General features: G+C 33.5%; 1 protein-coding gene across 1 annotated transcript in view; it reads left to right on the top strand.

Moving 5' to 3' along the window:
* Positions 1-19,103, top strand: part of DPP10 (dipeptidyl peptidase like 10) — an 817,253-nt gene that overhangs the window by 638,310 nt on the left and 159,840 nt on the right. The window lies entirely within an intron of this gene.

Raw genomic sequence — 19,103 nt, 5'->3', positions numbered from 1 at the left:
GGAAGGAAATAAGTGAGTAAGGAAGGAAAGAAGGAAAGAATGAAAGAAGGAAGGAAGGAGGGAAGGGAGGGAGGGAGGGGAAAAAGAAAGAAGGGAGGGAGGAAGAGAATTAGAGAGGGAAAAAGGGAAGGAGGGAGGGAGGCAGAGAGAAGAATCACTTAATATATACCAGGAAGTATACTGATTACTGAGGACACTAATAGAAGCAAAAAAAAAGTCTCTTCTCGCAAGGATCTACCATTTTAACAGTGTGTGGCATTGCATAAAGGATTACTAGAAAGGGGGTGATATACATTTTAGGAACATATATGTGGTTCATATACCTGGTAAGACACACACCTGAAAAATATGCTGGCTTACTACTTCATACAATATTGCCTAAAGTTCACATATCACTACTTGGAGAAAGAAATTTGTCAGGAAGTTGAATGTAGAGGAGTATAATTTCTATTTCAAGGTAGATGATAGGAGATTAGGGCCATAGTAAAAAGATGGGAGGAAGTGACAATATATGTTTATTTGAAAATGTATCTCCTGACTTGGAATATGTAACAAGTATTTGAAAATTATGATTTCTTTTTTATCCTGAGATATAACTATTTTTCTAAGTGACTATAATGTCCAGGCTAGCCTTCTGGAGGATCTCTGGATGGGCTTTGGTTTTTAGATGGAGAAGTGATGAAGGCAGTAGGGCCACAACAAGGCTGAGCAAAGATGGAGTCTGGACTCTAGAATCTGGAATCTCGAGTCTTCTGTATGTCTGTGACTGTGATTCTTGTTCTGTGTCTGTGTCTGAGAGAAACTCTGTCTTAAATACCTCAGTATGATTATATCAATACAACTGAACATGTGCCAACTGCCCATTACATCACCATCACATTAATTATATGTTTAGAGAACCATTATCTCACACTGAGTAAGTGCTTAACTATAATTCCCTGCTCTCTTTGATTCAAGTATACCTTTTCAGAGTCCTGGCCTTCTACATCTCCTGCCTTCTTTTGTTTTAAGAACACAGGTGGTCATACCTTTCCTGACTTCTCAGGAAGGGAGGTGAAAACACCAAAAAGGAGGTGCTCACACCCTCCCTGACTTCTCAGGAAGGGAGGTGAAAACACCAAAAAGGAGGTGATCATGCCCTCCCTGACTATTCAGGAATGGAGGCGAGAACATCAAAGGGTATATATATATATATAGATATTGTTAGCAGGTTTCTTCTGGGTTGAAGGGTTTTACTTGAAATAGGTAGACATAAATCCATCATCATGGGAGATATTACAGAAGCACATAGTAATATAACACAGGGTAGTAGTGATGTAACAAACAAACAACATGAATCAACATGAGGAATTATACATGTCCATAAGTCCTAGAAGGAGGGTATATAAATAAGAATCATATATACACCTCCTTCAGCAGCCAATCTATTGTCCATTACTTCATGTATCAGGTAATCCAAGAATTCCTACTGGTTTTAAGGTCCTGCAACAGTCTCATTGATAATTTTTGATGTTCATGAGTCAATTGTCATACACATTGGGTTAACAGCCATGCTTTTTCAGTGGTACATGTAGTCAGAGATGGAACCATCTGATGTTTCTTGGGTCCTCTCCTTCATTTCAAGTTTCTTCTCCATCTCTCTCCAATAAACAAGGCAAATATGACTCATTTGCTCCCATCTGATTCCTTCTCCATCTGTAGAGATACAAGCAAACCCTCTCTCCCAAGCATTTAACCCATCTAGTCCCTTCCAATCATCACTTTCTGGATCTCTCCACATCATCTGGTGATTATCTAAAGACAGTGGAACTGCTCCCACTGGACATTGCCCTTCTGGTGGGTTATAAAATCTGTCTGCCAGAGCCAGTGCATCTTTTTTTTAAATTTTTTTTATTTTTATTTAATAGCCTTTTATTTACAGGTTATATGCATGGGTAACTTTACAGCGTTAAAAATTGCCAAACCTCTTGTTCCAGTTTTTCACCTCTTACCTCCTACCCCCTCCCCTAGATGGCAGGATGACCAGTAGATGTTAAATACATTAAAATATAAATTAAATACACAATACACAATACACAATAAGTATACATGACCAAAACATTATTTTGCTGTATAAAAAGAATCAGACTCTGAAATATTGTACAATTAGCTTGTGAAGGAAATCAAAAATGTAGGTGGGCATAAATATAGGGATTGCGAATTCAATGTAATGGTTTTTAGTCATCTCCCAGAGTTCTTTCTCTGGGCGTAGCTGGTTCAGTTCATTACTGCTCCATTGGAAATGATTTGGTTGATCTCGTTACTAAGGATGGCCAGGTCCATCAGAACTGGACATCATATAGTATTGTTGCTGAAATATATAATGATCTCCTGGTCCTACTCATTTCACTCAGCATCAGTTCATGTAAGTCTCTCCAGGCCTTTCTGAAATCATCCTGTTGGTCATTTCTTACAGAATAGTAATATTCCATAATATTCATATACCACAATTTATTCAGCCATTCTCCAACTGATGGACATCCATTCAGTTTCCAGTTTCTAGCCACTACAAAAAGGGCTGCCACAAACATTTGTGCACATACAGGTCCCTTTCCCTTCTTTATAATCTCTTTGGGATATAAGGCCAGTAGTAACACTGCTGGATCAAAGGGTATGCACAGTTTGATAACTTTTTGAGCATAGTTCCAAACTACTCTCCAAAATGGTTGGATTCATTCACAACTCCACCAACAATGCATCAATGTCTCAATTTTCCCACATCCCCTCCAACAATCATCATTATTTTTTCCTGTCATCTTAGCCAATCTGACAGGTGTGTAGTGGTATCTTAGAGTTGTCTTAATTTGCATTTCTCTGATTAATAATGACTTGGAGCATCTTTTCATATGACTAGAAATAGTTTCAATTTCTTCATCTGAGAATTGTCTGTTCATATCCTTTGACCATTTTTCAATTGGAGAATGGCTTGATTTTTTATAAATTAGAGTTAATTCTCTATATATTTTGGAAATGAGGCCTTTATCAGAACCTTTGACTGTAAAAATATTTTCCCAGTTTATTGCTTCCCTTCTAATCTTGTCTGCATTAGTTTTGTTTGTACAAAAACTTTTCAGTTTGGTATAATCGAAATTTTCTATTTTGTGATCAGTAATGATCTCTAGTTCTGCTTTGGTCATAAAGTCCTTCCCCTTCCACAGGTCTGAGAGGTAAACTATCCTGTGTTCCTCTAATTTATTAATAATTTCATTCTTTATGCCTAGGTCATGAACCCATTTTGACCTTATCTTGGTGTATGGTGTTAAGTGTGGATCAATGCCTAGTTTCTTCCATATTAGTTTCCAATTTTCCCAGCAATTTTTATCAAACAGTAAGTTCTTATCCCAAAAGCTGGGGTCTTTGGGTTTGTCAAATACTAGGTTGCTATATTTGTTGACTATTTTATCCCTTGAACCTAACCTATTCCGCTTATCAACTAATTTATTCCTTAGCCAATACCAAATGGTTTTGGTAACTGCTGCTCTATAATATAATTTTAGATCTGGTACAGCTAAGCCACCTTCATTTGATTTTCTTTTCATTAATTCCCTTGAAATTCTTGACCTTTTGCCCCTCCATATGAATTTTGTTATTTTTTCTAGGTCATTAAAATAGTTTTTAGAGCCAGTGCATCTTTATCAAAAATCAAGAAGCTAATAGTATAACGAGCTAAAATTAAAAGTTCTCTAGGTTCACCTATGGCTCCCCCTTTCTTTTGTTTTTGGAGGAGCATCTTGATGTCTCTGTTTCTGCTCTCTACTATACCCTGTCCTTGAGGATTAAAAGGTATGCCAGTGGTGTATAAAATCTGATATTGTCCACAAAAGTGTGCAAAATGTTTAGAAGTATATGCAGATCCATTATCTGTTTTTATTGCTTGTGGCACACCCATAACTGTAAAAGCTTGTATAAGGAATTCAGTGACCACTTGGGTTGTCTCTGCTGGTATTGCAAAAGTAAATCTGGAAAAGGTGTCTACTACAACATGGATAAAAAACAGACGACGAAAAGATTTATAATGGTTCACATGCATTTGCCAAATTTCATTGGGTCTCAAACAATGAGGGTTTTTCCCTGGAGGGAGGATAGGAGTGTAGAAAGGAAGGCAAGTTGTACAGGGTTTTACTATGCTCCTAGCTCCCTCTTTTGTTATCCAAGATTGCAAACATAAAGCTCAAGCAGCCTGATGATATTTAGAATGAAATTCTTGGACTGCCTGAAATAAAGGAGTGTTGGCTAACATGGTTAGAAGGCTATCTGCCTTTGAATTTCCATAAACAATAGGATCTGGATATAAATTTCAGGCTAGCTCCCTAGAGACCTCAGAATCAGCCAGAGTCAGAATACGTAAAAGTCCCTCATCTTTAGGGGGAGAAGTGAAGGAGATAGACAAAAATTCCACAAGCTCTTCACCAATCTCCCTTATCCTCCTCCTGCTGCAAAGTGAGTCTGGCTTGTCTCACTCCACCCTCTAATCCCTTCAAGATTATCTGTATACACCAAAAGATCGAGCCAGCATGGAATCAAGAGAAGGTCCATTTTTCTAAACATATGCTAATAGTCATTGTCCAATAGGTGATTAGCCTTAAGTTCTCAGCTGTCTGATTCAAACACACCTTTTAAGATTTTCAGCCCTTTACACCTGGAAGTCCACTATGAGAGAGGACATGCAAGATATAAATTTTATCTGGATGCTTTCTCACTTGCTCTTGAAGTTCCTTAAAGAGCTGATATATATATTAGAAGCTAAGAATTTTATTTGGGCTGTGGCAAGTCTTTGTACCACACCTACTAAATAGGCTGAATCAGATATTATATTTATATCTCCTGGATAATAAGTACGAGCTAGAATGATTGTGTAAAATTCATTCTGATGAATGGACTGAAAAGGAGTTTTGACTTCTCTCTTTATAGTTAAGTCACAAGAGTATATAGCACAAATGTTATGTTTGGATGCATCTGCAAAGATAGATGGTCCTTTAAGAGGAGCTTTAGAAACCCTTTTCATATCCTCCTTATCTAGAAGAATAAAATAGAAATAATCCTTAATGTCTATAACCCAAAGAGGATAAAATAGAAAACACGAATTATCCCAGGTAATTGTACAACTTGTTAATGGCCTTTAATAACATTGTAGCCACAAGCACTGGTCGAGGAGTAAGGCTTTGGTCTAGTTGTGTTGGGACACACTGTGTCCTTGATGAAGGATTGCTGTGGGTGCCTCTTTTGTATTTCCAAGGGTTTCTGAGTGACTCTTTCAACCACATTGGATGAAGCCAGTTCAATCTCTCTCAAAGCCTCTTGAGCTTCTTTTGTAATCTGGCATGGTGAGTTTAGTGACTAGTGAGATATCGCCTGGAGAGGTGAAATATGTCCCTCATATGCTGTCAAAGGGTAATGCTAAAATGTCTGCATAGGGACCTACACCTGCTCATTAATTAAAAGTGACTGGTATATTAACTCCATTGGGCTTGTATTCTACAGAGTTTACTATACTCAGAAAGCCACAACAAATTCTCTTCAGGTTCTAAACATATCCTTACTATAGATTTCCTATCATTAGAGGTTAAAACTTCAAATGCCAAATTCTCTAATAACATCTTAATATAAGAAAATATGAACCCATAAAGAGTGCAGGCCTTTTTCAGATCTTTAATAATTTCCAGATTAAAAGGAGTGTATTTTCTTTTTTCTTGACCTGAAGAGTCAGACTCTTCAATCACAGAGTATGCTGCTATTCTCAAATCAGAAGTATCCTATCCTTCCTCTTAAGTTTAAATTAGTGCCTTTTGTAATCCTGTCATAGGGGGTGAACAAATCTGCTGCATTGGTCGTATTGATGGTATCACTGCCCATCCTACTCCTCCTCCCCCCTCCACCCACAAAGGGGAAATTGAGGGAGGAGAAGCAGGAGATGGGCAATGCTCTAAGGGTGCCTGCTCAGGAATAGGTGGAGGTGAAACTGAGCTGTGAAAGTGAGAAGCACCACACCCCTTAAGTTCATCAGTGCTGTCCTTACCTCCTTTCTTGTCCAATTCCCCATGCTTTTCAGCTGCTTTGTCAGTGTCATCTCTCTCCTGCTCTTTCTCCTCACACTTCCTTGTCTGGCTGTTGTTCTCCCATTATTTCCCATATGTCTGGCTCTAATGTTTTCTTCCTTAGATAGCCAAAGAGTTGTGCACTCTAATATATTTAAGAATCCAGTGATCTGCTTCCAAATTACCAACAAATCTTGCTTCTTTATTAACCTAACTATGCATTCTACACTTTGGGGTGGGGGAGGCTCTTTGCTTAATATTTGCCTACATTTCAGCTCAAAAACAAAAGTTTCCTGCTTGTCTGTTTTTATATTCCCCCTATATTTCTGGGTCCTGGGACTTCTCCATTGAAATTGCCCAATCCTGTCAGTCAAGCTGATTTTGCCCCACTTTGCAAGGCCCTGAATTTCTAGGGCCCCATGTTGGGCAACAAAGTGTAATGTCTGGACTAGCTTTTGGAGGATCTCTGGATGGGCTTTGGTCTTTAGGCAGAGAAGTGATGAAGGCAGGAGGGACACCACAAGGCTAGTCAAAGATAGAGTCTAGAGTCTAGATTCTGGAGTCTGGAGTCTTCTCTGTGTCTGTGACTGTAATTCTTCTGTGTCTGTGTCTGAGAGAGAGACTCTCTCTTAAATACCTCAGTATGATTATATCACTACAACAACGGAGCATGTGCTAACTGCCCATAACATCCCCATCACATTAAGTACATTATCTCACACTGAGTAGGTTCTTAACTATAACTCCCTGCTGTCCTTGATTCAAGTATATCTTTTCAGTTTCCAGGCTCTCTACAAGTGACAAAAGTGGTAAAGAGAAATTGAGGGAGAGTTTTCATTAATAATTTCCTATCTCAGAAGAGAATGAAAGTTGCTTCCACTGTTTTCATTCTATTTTACAAGGAAGTAAAATAATTTTATATGATTTTATTTTTTTCAATATAGTTATCAATTAATAAAACATTTTATGAAAACAAATTAATACATAAAAGAAAGCTGGGTTGTATAGTTAGTTGTTTTGACCCAGATTAGTATTTTTACTGACATGTATATAACTCCTAGAAAGAAATTTCACAACAAAGGCAAAGGAATAAGTGCTTCACAATTTATAGTCAGATGTGTACCATGGATAACTGACTTGCTCATAATCACTCAGCCAACACTTAACAGAAAAATCATTTGAACCAATATTTTTTTTTAGTTTCTTGGCCAAATCTGTATCAATTATGCCCTACTACTTCTTCATATAACCAAAAATTGGAACAATGTGTGAAAATGTATTCTAACATTATGAAACTTGATACAGGCAAAAGAAGCACCTGATATTTAAGGAAACCATGAACTTTAAAAGCATATGTAATAGAAATAATTGCAAAAAATCTATAGATGATGATGAGAAATGCAAGCTAAATGCACCTCACAAGTATGAATAAGTTTCCAAAACTAAACACATTTATTTTATCTACATCCATATTAAGAAGCCCAGGTAAAGCAACATTCCATTGTCACTTCTAGTGTTCAGTTCTGAGGGCCACACATTTGAAAACCTATTGGTAAATTGGATCATATCTAGTAAGAATGAGGAGGAAGGTGACAGAACATTATTTTATATAAGCATTCTGAATGTAAACCATGGAAGAGAAATGGCATTGGAGATACATTATTACTATTACTTCAAATAATTCAAGCATTAGCATGTAGAAGAGATATTAAATTGATACTGTATTATTCCCAAGATAAAAATAACAAATTTTAAACTAAGACAGATTTGGGCTGAATTTAAGGAAAAACTTTAAAAATATTTTTAAATTTTTTTTATTAAAGCTTTTTAATTTTCAGAAGCTATGCATGAGTAATTTTTTAACATTAACCCTTGCAAAACTTTGTGTTCCAATTATGCCCCTACCCCCAAAAGCAAGTAATCCGATATATGTTAAGCAGAGTAAAATATGTATGTTAAGTCCAATATGTGCAGACATATTTTTACAGTTATCTTGCTGCTCAAGAAAAATCAAATCAAAAAGGGAAAAAAAATGAGAAAGAAGATATAATGCAATCAAAAAACAAAAAGATTGAGAATGCTATGTTCTGAGCCACATTTAGTTCCCATAGTCCTCTCTCTAGGTATAGATGTCTCTCTTCATCACAAGATCATTGGAACTTGTCTGAATCATCTCATTGTTAAAAAGAGCCACATCTTTCAGAATTGATCATTGTAGAATACTGCTGTTGCCATGGACAATGATCTCTGTTCATTTCACTAAGAAACAGTTCATGTAAGTCTCTCCAGTCCTCTCTGAAATCATCCTGGTGATGATTCTTGTAGGACAATAATATTCCATAACATTCATGTGCTATAACTTTTTCAGCCATTTTCCTGATGAGTATCCACTCAGTTTCGAGTTTCTTGCCACTACAAAAAAGGCTGCCACAATTTTGCACCTGTGGGTCCCTTTCCCTTAGTTCCAAATTGTTTTCCAGAATGGTTGAATCCATTCACAACTCCATCAACAATGCACAGTAAAATATTTTCTCATTGATTTCTTTTTCCTTGATAGCTAACAGTGAGAAACTTCTGCTAATGTTGGGCAGTGGTTTCTCTGCAACTGTGGTATTCTAAAATTGCTTTGGAGCACTGGAGAAATGAATTGGCCAATGTGTGTCATTAGTGAGACTTACAGGACTTCCTGAATCCATGATTGTCTCTGAGCATTTTAGTATTTATCCAAGATGATAGAGATATGTTAATAAATATATTTGGGGAATGATTAAAAATAATTATCTTGAAGAAATCTGATAGTTGTAGATTGTAGATATGATATAAAATTTTAAAAATTATAAGTCACATCAAATAGGTTATATTTTAATTACTTTTACCTTTACTTAGAAAATGGAAGGAAACCAGTTTTAAATGATTTTAATATGTTCAATTGCATATCCTCAAATCATCACATAATACAGAGGTCAGGAAATTATGAGTATATATTAGAACTGTTTGTCAATAGCTAAAATATTGTGTCTCATAAAGAAAAACTTCCATATAACTGCATTCAATAATTCATTAAATGTTGATAGAGTCTATGATAAAGCACTAGGTTTGTAATCAGGAAACCTGAATTCAAATTCACTGTTACATATTAAATAGTTTTGTAATCCTGGACAAATTACATAATTGTATTTGTTTCAGTTTCTTCATCTGTAAAATGATCTGGAGAGAGAAATAGCCAATGACTCCATTATTTTTACCAAGAAAACTCCAAATGACTTCATGAAGCATCAAACAAGAATGAAACAACTAAACACCACCAACAAAATTATTGAATGAGTATGTACAGCAGAAAGGAAATTTAAGGATTATTTTATCTACATTCTAATTATTACAGACAAGTTAATTTAGGAACACAGAAAGTTATCTTAGGGGTTAGATTATCAAGCCTGAAGTCAGGAGGATCTGAGTTTTCTGAAGCTCAAAATTTTGAGCTCAAAAGATCCAACTGATCTTTGTTTCCCTCATAGAGAAAATTCTAGACAAGTGGCATCACAACTGAGAAAGTAATTCTATTCCAATAAAAGCTTATTTCACTTCACAAGGAGTATAAAATCATTATTAGAGTATTTAGGTAATTTGTATCGTATGTCAGATGAAATGGCATAGCATAATATAAAGTGTACTAGAGTTGGAGTTATTAAGACATGAATTTCCAAATTCCACTTCCCAGTTATTTAAACATAAAATTATTTAATGTCTCCATGAATTTCAGAGAACTCCATAAGACCAAATTCAATTCCATGTGATTAGAGAGACTTCCTGGACTAACAAAATCCAAAGTCCTTGATTTAATGAAGTAAAAATTTCATGATGATAGTTCATCTTGTTGTGTCTCAGGAAATGAAACCAGATATTTTACTCAAAGACATTATATCCTCCACAAAAAGAAAAAAAAAAAAAAAAAAACAACTCCAACCCAAGTTACATTAAGGTGTAACCTCAATATTTTCATCTTTCTTCAAAATTCTAATTTTGATTTTCATTTTTAAAATTTAACCATTATTTATTAAGCAATTATCATGGAAAACTGTGGGATTTTTACAAAGAACAGATGTTCGTTTAATAGAAACTTCTTGAATGAATAAGATGAAAGTGACCTTTAAACATCTGAAAGCTTTAAATAACAAGAATTTTCACATGAGTTGGAATTATAGTTGGTGTATTCAGATCTAGATAGCAGAACCATAATCAATTAAGGGACATAGAAGAGAAGCAGGTTTGGACTCAATATAAGGAGAAACTTCCTAGTAATTATAACTATCTAAAAGGTACTACAGATTGCATTTAGTAGGTACTAATTTCTTCCTTACCTGAATCCTTTCTGTCAAACTAATATATTAGAGAATTATTTATCATGTAAAAAGTCTTCTGATAATTCATTCTTATTCAAAGATTATATTGTTATTCTACTATGATTTAATTATTTTCGTTGTCCCTTTCCAGATCTAAAAATTTTAATATATTAGAGCATGATATTCCTTCTACATAGCTTAACCACAAGTTATAAACAAAAACTTCAACCCGGTGGACATTGCTAACAAATTGTTCCAATCTGTTAATTTTAAATATTCAGCCTAGTCCAGCTATGTAACTAAGAAAAAAACTACTCCCACCTACTAAAGGAAAGGTTGGAGGGCAAAAATTGATTCCCAAAGTTCCTATTTAAAGGGGGCTTGGAAGGCACATTGTTCCTCATTTCCCATTTACAGTACTCCTGGGATTCAGTTCCATTATTGTCTTGGCCTTGTGCTGCAAACTCTTTTTTCCACTCCAGTTCCTTCAAGTATACCTCCCCCACCTATTTATTTGTTTTTTTTTCAAGGCAATTGTGGTCAAGTGAGTTGCCCAGTGTCATACAGCTAGTAAATGTTAAGTTTCTAAGGCTGGATTTGAACTCAATTCCTCTAGACTCTAGGGCCAGTGCGATGTTGTATTAACTTCACCATTCAGTTGCACTCTGCTCCTGAGGATACTTGCAGACTTCCTTTTTTGCATTTCCTTCTCCATTAAATTGCACACTTTTTAAGAGAAGGAATGATTTCTTTCTTATTTGTATATATCAGCTCTTACCACAGTTCATGACACATAGTATAATTTTAATCAATGTTTAAATGTGCTATGGTATATGATATGGAGTGGTATGTTATGATATCATATTATACATGATAGGAGAACTCTGAATAATTTTCTCACCTAAGTCATATGCCTGTGCCTCCCATGTTCTTGTTTCCCTCTTAGGTACTCTAAATATTTATTAAACCTCTTTAAATGTATACATAAGTGAAAACCCAAGGCACATGTATGTATATGTGTATAGTACAAATACATACAAATACCAGTGCTTGTCCATGTATGCATATGTACATATATGTATCCATGTATACTTAAAGAATTTTAAGGTAGAAAAAATTATTTGTTAAGTTCGCTCCTTGTCTACTCTTATGTCAGCAGAATTATCTCCCAGGTTCAGCTTGATATATTCAGTTATGATGAACCAACTGACTAATTCATCCAGCAGTCTATTGCGGTTTTATACAGTTCTTACTCTTGGGAACACAATTCTAACATGAATCAAAATTCACTTTTCTCTTGTCCTTCCCTTAGTTTATATATATTTTTTCCTTCTAGAATATATCTATTTTTAAATAAATTGTATATTTTCAACTATTTGAGGATATTCATCACTTTTCTCTTAGTCAAGCCTTCACTTCACAAGGTAAAATATTTCTATTTTCCTTTATCTTGTTAAAAAATCATATAACATATGACATATAACATAATCTTTTTGATAATATTCATTGAGTTTCCCTGAAACTTCTCTATTATTTTTCTCTTGCTGTATAAAGTGATGACTGTATATATTTTCAGCAACATTGTACCATACTTCATTATATCGTAGGTATCAGTTAATTTAATGATGTTGACTAACCATTATAAAGAAGACACCAGCATTTATCTTTCATACTTTTCACAAATCTTTGAATGTGTGAGACAATATTGCTTAAGCCCAACTAAATTCTGGAAGAATAAAAATAATGAAACCACTAGAAAAGCAGTCATTAACACCTGAATTTTGGGGTCTAGATAAGCTTCAAATGATGGAGGTATCTGTAATTTTACATGGAAAATATCTTGATTTTCACCAACTCTAATTAAAATTTCCATCTTCTTTAATTTTGAAATAGAAATAAAACAAGATTCTAATAGTTGGTCCAAAGATTTTTATTAGAATATCTGATGTGTCAACCATAAAAATTAAATAAAATATCATACTGAAGGATCTTTATGAACACCTGGGTAAGATAATGTACAAAAACAAGGCAGAAAGACTAATTTCTCCTAAAGCAAAAGAGATTGAAAGTGTTATGACCTCACTATTACCTCTTTTTGAAAATGATTTTATATTTGGATTTTGAATGTCTTTAAATGATGCTGTAAAATTGGAAGTAATGCAAAGACCTGGGGAAGATCATGGTCTTAATATGGGCTAACATAGCCACTTAACATAGCTGTGCATATTTTTGTTCTGTTAGGAGAAAATGTGTTATAACAATCCCAAAGAAGGACATTTAATTTATTAATTTTAATGTCTAATGATATAACTATGATGGATTGTTTTCCATGTAACTCTTGATTCATTTTATCATATATTATCATGTATTATAGTTACTATTGTTATATCTTAAGTGTTGAACTGTGAAGTCAATGAGGTCAAGGTAGAAAATGGCTGTTTGTTTTCCTGATCTTTTGTCTTCCTCAGAGTACTTGGGCCAGTGTCTTACAAATAATAGACACTTGGTAAATATTTATTAAATTAAGCAATTTAAATGTGCATTTTAAATTAAAACATAATTGACAAAGAGCTAAACTTCTTTTTTAAAAGACTTAAGGTAAATTTAAATTTAGTTTCACATATAGTGGTTATGCGATATTGGGCTAGTCAATCTATCAGTATCTCTGGTAAATTATGACACTTATTGATAAGATGAAATAGCAGGAGTTTTTTTTCATATAGAATTCTCTATATTAATGAAATTATATGTCTGAATCTATGTATATTCTACAGATGTCACATAAAGAAATGTATTTATGGATAAGAAATGGCCCATTTCATGTAAGCATTGGAGATTTTTGTCCTTTTTTTTAAGAGTATTGTCAGCAAATATATAGCATTAAGATTTGATTGAATTGGATTGGAGATGAGCCATGACAATACTCTAATTGGTTTAGCCATTAAATAAATTAAATATCCAAATAGCCTTGGTGGAAATGGAAAATTAATTTTCATCATTAATTTTCAGATTTCTAATTTTGTTAGAAAATAATTCTTATGCTATTATCTCTCTTCCCCAAAGTTACAATTTTCTTCTCTTAATTATATATGGAGACATTTTCAAAGGCTCCACTTTTATAAGTGGAGAAAATATTAATGAATAAATGTTAATAGCAATATTATATATATATATTAACTAATTAATAGCAATATTATAAGTGGAGAAAATATTAATGAATAAATGTTAATAGCAATATATATTAACAATATATATATTAATTATTGCTATTAACATTTATTCATTAATATTATCTTCCCTTTGAGAGAAAATGCATTGTATTATAAATATATTCAATTACTATATATATTCAATTGACTGCATGTATATTTCTTTGGATAATCTCAGAAGATTTAAAGCTTGAAGGAAATCAGAGCTCATTTACCATAATCCTTTATTTTGTACATGTTGAAATTGAAGCTCAGAAGAGTTTACTGAGTTTATTCAAGGGCACACAAATAACAATGGTAACAACATAATCAACATTTATATGGCATCTCAAAGTTTGCAAAGCACATGTTCACTTATTTTATCTACATTATACACTGTGAGGCACTGTACTTTTTAGAGTAGAAAACTGAGGATGGCAAGAAAAAGGCAATAGGACTTAACTATCTCTTATAGTAAGAACACAGGCAAAGAGACTTCAAAGAAAATGTTTATGACTAGTATAAGTATTCCTTATATTCTGGAATAATGAGAGAAGCTCTTTACAAGTAATAAAAATCACATCTGAATGTGCATACTTATAGAAAAATTTTTGTCATTTTAGTAAAAACAATCTAGATGACCTGGAAAAATAACACTCTCTCTCTCTCTCTCTCTCTCTCTCTCTCTCTCTCTCTCTCTCTATATATATATATATATATATAGAGAGAGAGAGAGAGAGAGATAAAATGCATAATTATTATTATTATGTATATTAAATATATTTATATGCATATACATTCATATATACGCATATGTATGTATATGTATGTGTGAGCATATCTACACATACATGCACATTGTATATGCACAATGCATATATATACATATGTGTGTATATGTATACACACACACATAGAAAAACTTACGTAGCCTGGTGAAGAAAATGGTTACTCTCTCAAACTTCAACTTTACTCCTGATGAAAACACAAATCACTTAAACTCTAAACTTTCTGTGAAGCAGTTTCTTCATCTAGAAAATGAGGAGATTAGATGATGATTTTCATTTGCCCTTCTAGTTTCTATACTCTATGGTTTAGTGATTCCCATTCCATTTTTAAAGGGAACATTATGTATCCAGTTATGTCTTGAATTTAATTCACATACATATAAGCACATACACACACATACACAAACACACACTTTTTTTCAAAAAATTTACAATCCAAATGCTGATTGGGCAGGACTTGAAATGAGGCAGGTTGATAACAAAACCAATGTGCTACCTGATAAACAAATTAACTGATAGTCTATAACAATAAAACAAATCTCTTTAAAGATAGACATCACATCATATCCTGCTTTATATGTCTTTAGTATATATCAAAATGTATCTTATATGAACATATTCTCAAATATATTTTAGAATTACAACCTATACCTATGCAAAATTATCACTTTCAACATTTACAATATATTTTATTGATGACCTCCTCTGAAAAGAAGTATATCTCTCTTCTTCTGGGAAATTCAGTGCTGTGAAAACCTAACTGCTAGAAAGTTTTTCCTTGGATGAACTGAAATTTGTTGTTATGCAACTTATACTTATTGTGCCTAGTTCAACCCTCTGGAATTTAGAACAAGTTCAGTCTCTCTACCTCTCTTCCCTCTCAACATTTGCTTAAATCTTTTTATTTCTCCAAGTTAAGCATCTCCATTTTCTATGATGGATATTCATAGTATACTAAATATCATAGTCATTTCTCTATGGACTTATAGATATAGATATCCTAGCTTATAGATATAGATATCCAGCTTATAGATATCCTTCCTAGGAGGTGGTATTTTTTTTAAATACAATCTGACCATGAAAGTCTACAACAGGGGTATGTTTTCCTAATTCTTCAAATTTTACCTCTTTTTATATGGATTTAATTTCAACTATTTGATATATTGGCTATCATAAGCTTTGTTGACTGACTTAGTGTTTATAAAATATTCTTTTTGGGCAAATATATTTTTGGATAATGTGACTGAAACCATCATGGCCATGAGGGCAGGAGAAAACAAATAGCCTCGTTTCACTCCATTGGTGACTGGAAAAACTCAAGATCATTGTTCCCTGTCCTGAACCTGAGCAAGCATGCCATCATAAAACTGATGTATTAAAATGATGAACTTCTCTAGGCAATCAAATTTTGACACATTTTTTTCCTAATCCCTGTTAATTGGTAGTATTAATGGCCTTGGTCAAATCTACAAATGTTGTATAAAAAACTCTGTTCTGCTCTTGCCATTTCTCCTGGAGTTGTCAGTGAATAAACATCATATCAACTGTTCCTCAGTCCCTTCTGAAGCCACACTGACTCTCAGTAAATGACCTTTTCTCCAAGTGTAGGTCCAGCTTATTAAGGAGTACTCTGGTATGAATCTTGCCAGCAATGCCACAAAACAATCTATTTCTTTTTTATCATTATTAAGATGGACAATAAAGACATGACTGTACTGGGACATTACCTCTTGCCATATAATCTAGATTTCACTCAGCTTTTGTATAAAGAGTGGACCCTGTACTCTATGAATCTCAGCTGGAATAGAATCAGGCCCCATTACTTTACTACCAAAAATAGCCTAATTGCATTTACAACCTCTTCTTCAGTTGGAACTTCAGCTAGGGAGTGATTAATTTCAACTTGAGGTAAATAGTCAACAGCTTCAACATTGATTAATGACAGTCTGTTGTTCCACCCATTTCTCTCGGATCATGCCCTTATCACTAATCAGTGATGTTTAAAATAAATTATGCACAAATAGTTATCAGGTATTAAAAAAAAAGATCTAAAGGTTTTAGTGAATTTTGAAGAACTAACACAGGGCAAGTGCTCACAAGATAATCAGAAAAAAAAATTAGACAAGGCCACTCTCAAGGTCTCTCTTAAGAATTTTCATAGTTGATCATCACACATTCTTTCCATTATTGGGTACAATGTATTCCTAATTCTTCCTGTTTTCCTCAGCATCAGTTCCTGTACATCTTTCCAGGCCCTTCTAAAATCAGCTTGTTTATCATTTTATACAGTATAATAATATCCCATTACCTTCATAAACCAGGATTTGTTCACCCATTTCCCACTTAATGGATATCTGCTCATTTTCCAATTCTTTGCTACCACAAAAAAGTTGTTACAAACATTTTTTGCATATGTGTATCTTTTTCACTCCTGTATGATTTCCTTGGGACACAGAACTAGTAATGGCATTGCTGGTTCAAAGCCTATGAACAGTTTTATAGCCCTTTGGGCTAATCTCCAGAATGACTGGATCATTTCACAATTCAAACAACAATGCATTACTGTCCCATTTTTTTCCACATCCTCTCTAGTGTTTATCATTATCCTTTCCTGACATCTTAGTCAATCTGAGAGATGTGAGATGATTTCTCAGAGTTGTTTTAATTTTTATCTCTCTTATCAATAGTGATTTAGACCAATTTTTCATATGGCTATAGATGGCTTTAATTTTGTCATCTGAAAATTATCTGTTTATATCCTTTGACCATTTATCAGTTGTACAAAGACTTGTATTCTTATAAATTTGACACAGTTCTTTATGTATTTTAGAAATGAGAACTTTTTCAGGAGCATTGGCTGTAAAGATTTTTTTCTCAGCTTTGTTTTTCCCTTATCTTGTTTCTATTGGTTTTGTTTGTGCAAAACCTTTTTAATTTAATGCAATTAAAGTTGTCCATTTTGCCTTTCATAATGTTCTCTAGTTCTTCTTTGGTCATAAATTCCTCCTTTCTCCAAAGATCTGATAGCTAAATTTTCCCTTGCTCTCCTAATTTGTTTATGTCATCATGTTTTATGCCCAAATCAAGTACCCATTTTGACCTTATTTAGTATGGGTTGTGATGTAGACCTATACCAAGTTTCTGACATATTTTCCAGTTCTCAGCAATTTTTGTCAAAAATTGAGTGCTTATTCCAGAAGCAGGAGTTTGGGGATTTGTAAAATATTAGATTATTTTAGGTCTCCATTATTGTGTCATATGAATATAATATATTCCACTTATTCACCACTCTATTCTTTGTCCAGTACCAAATGGTTTTAATGATTGCTACTTTATAATAGAGTTTTAAGTATGGTACTGCTAGGACATCATTTTTTCTATTTTTTTCATTAATTCCTTGATATTCTTGAACTTTTATTCTTTGAGATGATATTGATTTTTCCCCCTAAATCTTTATGGCTGTTTGATCAGTATGACACTGAATACATACAGTGATTTATAATGGTCATTTTTCTTATGTTAGCTCAGCCTATCCATGAGCAATTGATATTTTTCCAATTGTTTAGATCTGACTTTATTTGTGTGAGAAGTGTTCTATCCTTTTATTCATATAGTTCTTGGATTTGTGTGGACCATAGACCATAAATATTTTATTTTGTCTGCAGTTATATTAAATAGAATTTTTCTTTCTACCTCTTGCTTTCTGGATTTTTATAGTAACATATAGGAATGATGATATATGTTTGGGTTTATTTTATATCCTTCAGCTTTGCTAAAAGTGTTAACTATTTCAGGTAAGTTTTTGGATGACTCTCTGGGATTCTCTAAATATATCATCATATGATCTAAAAAGAGTGATAGTTTTATATCCTCATTCCTTTCTCTAATTTATTTGCTTTCTTTTTTTATTTTATATGGCTAAAAACATTTTTAGTACAATATTGAAAAATAGTAGTGCTAATAGGCATCTTTGTTTCATTTTTCATATTATTGGGAATGCTTCTAGCTTCTACCAATTACAGATAATGCCTTTTGTTGGTTTTAGGTAGATGCTACTTTTAATTTTAAGCAAAACTCCCTATATCTCAATGCTTTCTAGTTTGCTTTTACAAATTTTTCTCCAAAATTAATTTATTTATTTTAATACACATTGTTTTATGAATAATTTTGAGAGAAAAAAATCAGAACAAAAGGGAAAACCATAGGAGAGAAAAAAAACAGACAAAACAAATGAACATAACATGTGTTGCTATATATTCAATCTCCACAGTTCTTTTTCTTCATGCAGATGACATTTTCTGTTCCAAGTCTATTGATACTGTTAATTGCTGAACCATTTACAAGAACCAAGTCTTTCATAGTTGTCATGGCACATTCTTGCTGTTATTATGTACAATGTGTTCCTGGTTCTGGTTGTTCCACTCAGCATCAGTTCATGTAAATCTTTCCAGGCCTTTCTAAAGTAAATCAGCTTGTTCATCATTTTTATATTACAATAATATTCCATTATCTTCATATACCAGGACTTGTTCACCTATTGCCTAATTGATGGGCAACTACTCCTTTTCCAATTGTTTGCTACCACAAAAAGAGCTGCTACAAACATTTTTACACATTTGGGTCCTTTTTCCTCCTTTAAGATTTTCTTGGGATACAGAAACAATAGTGCCACTTCTGGGTAAAAGGGTATGCACAATTTTATAAGCCTTTGAA

The sequence above is a fragment of the Sarcophilus harrisii genome, chromosome 3 (genome assembly GCF_902635505.1).
Source record: "Sarcophilus harrisii chromosome 3, mSarHar1.11, whole genome shotgun sequence".
Lineage (NCBI taxonomy): Eukaryota > Metazoa > Chordata > Mammalia > Dasyuromorphia > Dasyuridae > Sarcophilus > Sarcophilus harrisii.
The sequence above is the reverse complement of the archived record's forward strand: the minus strand, read 5'-3'. Positions and strand labels throughout refer to the sequence as shown.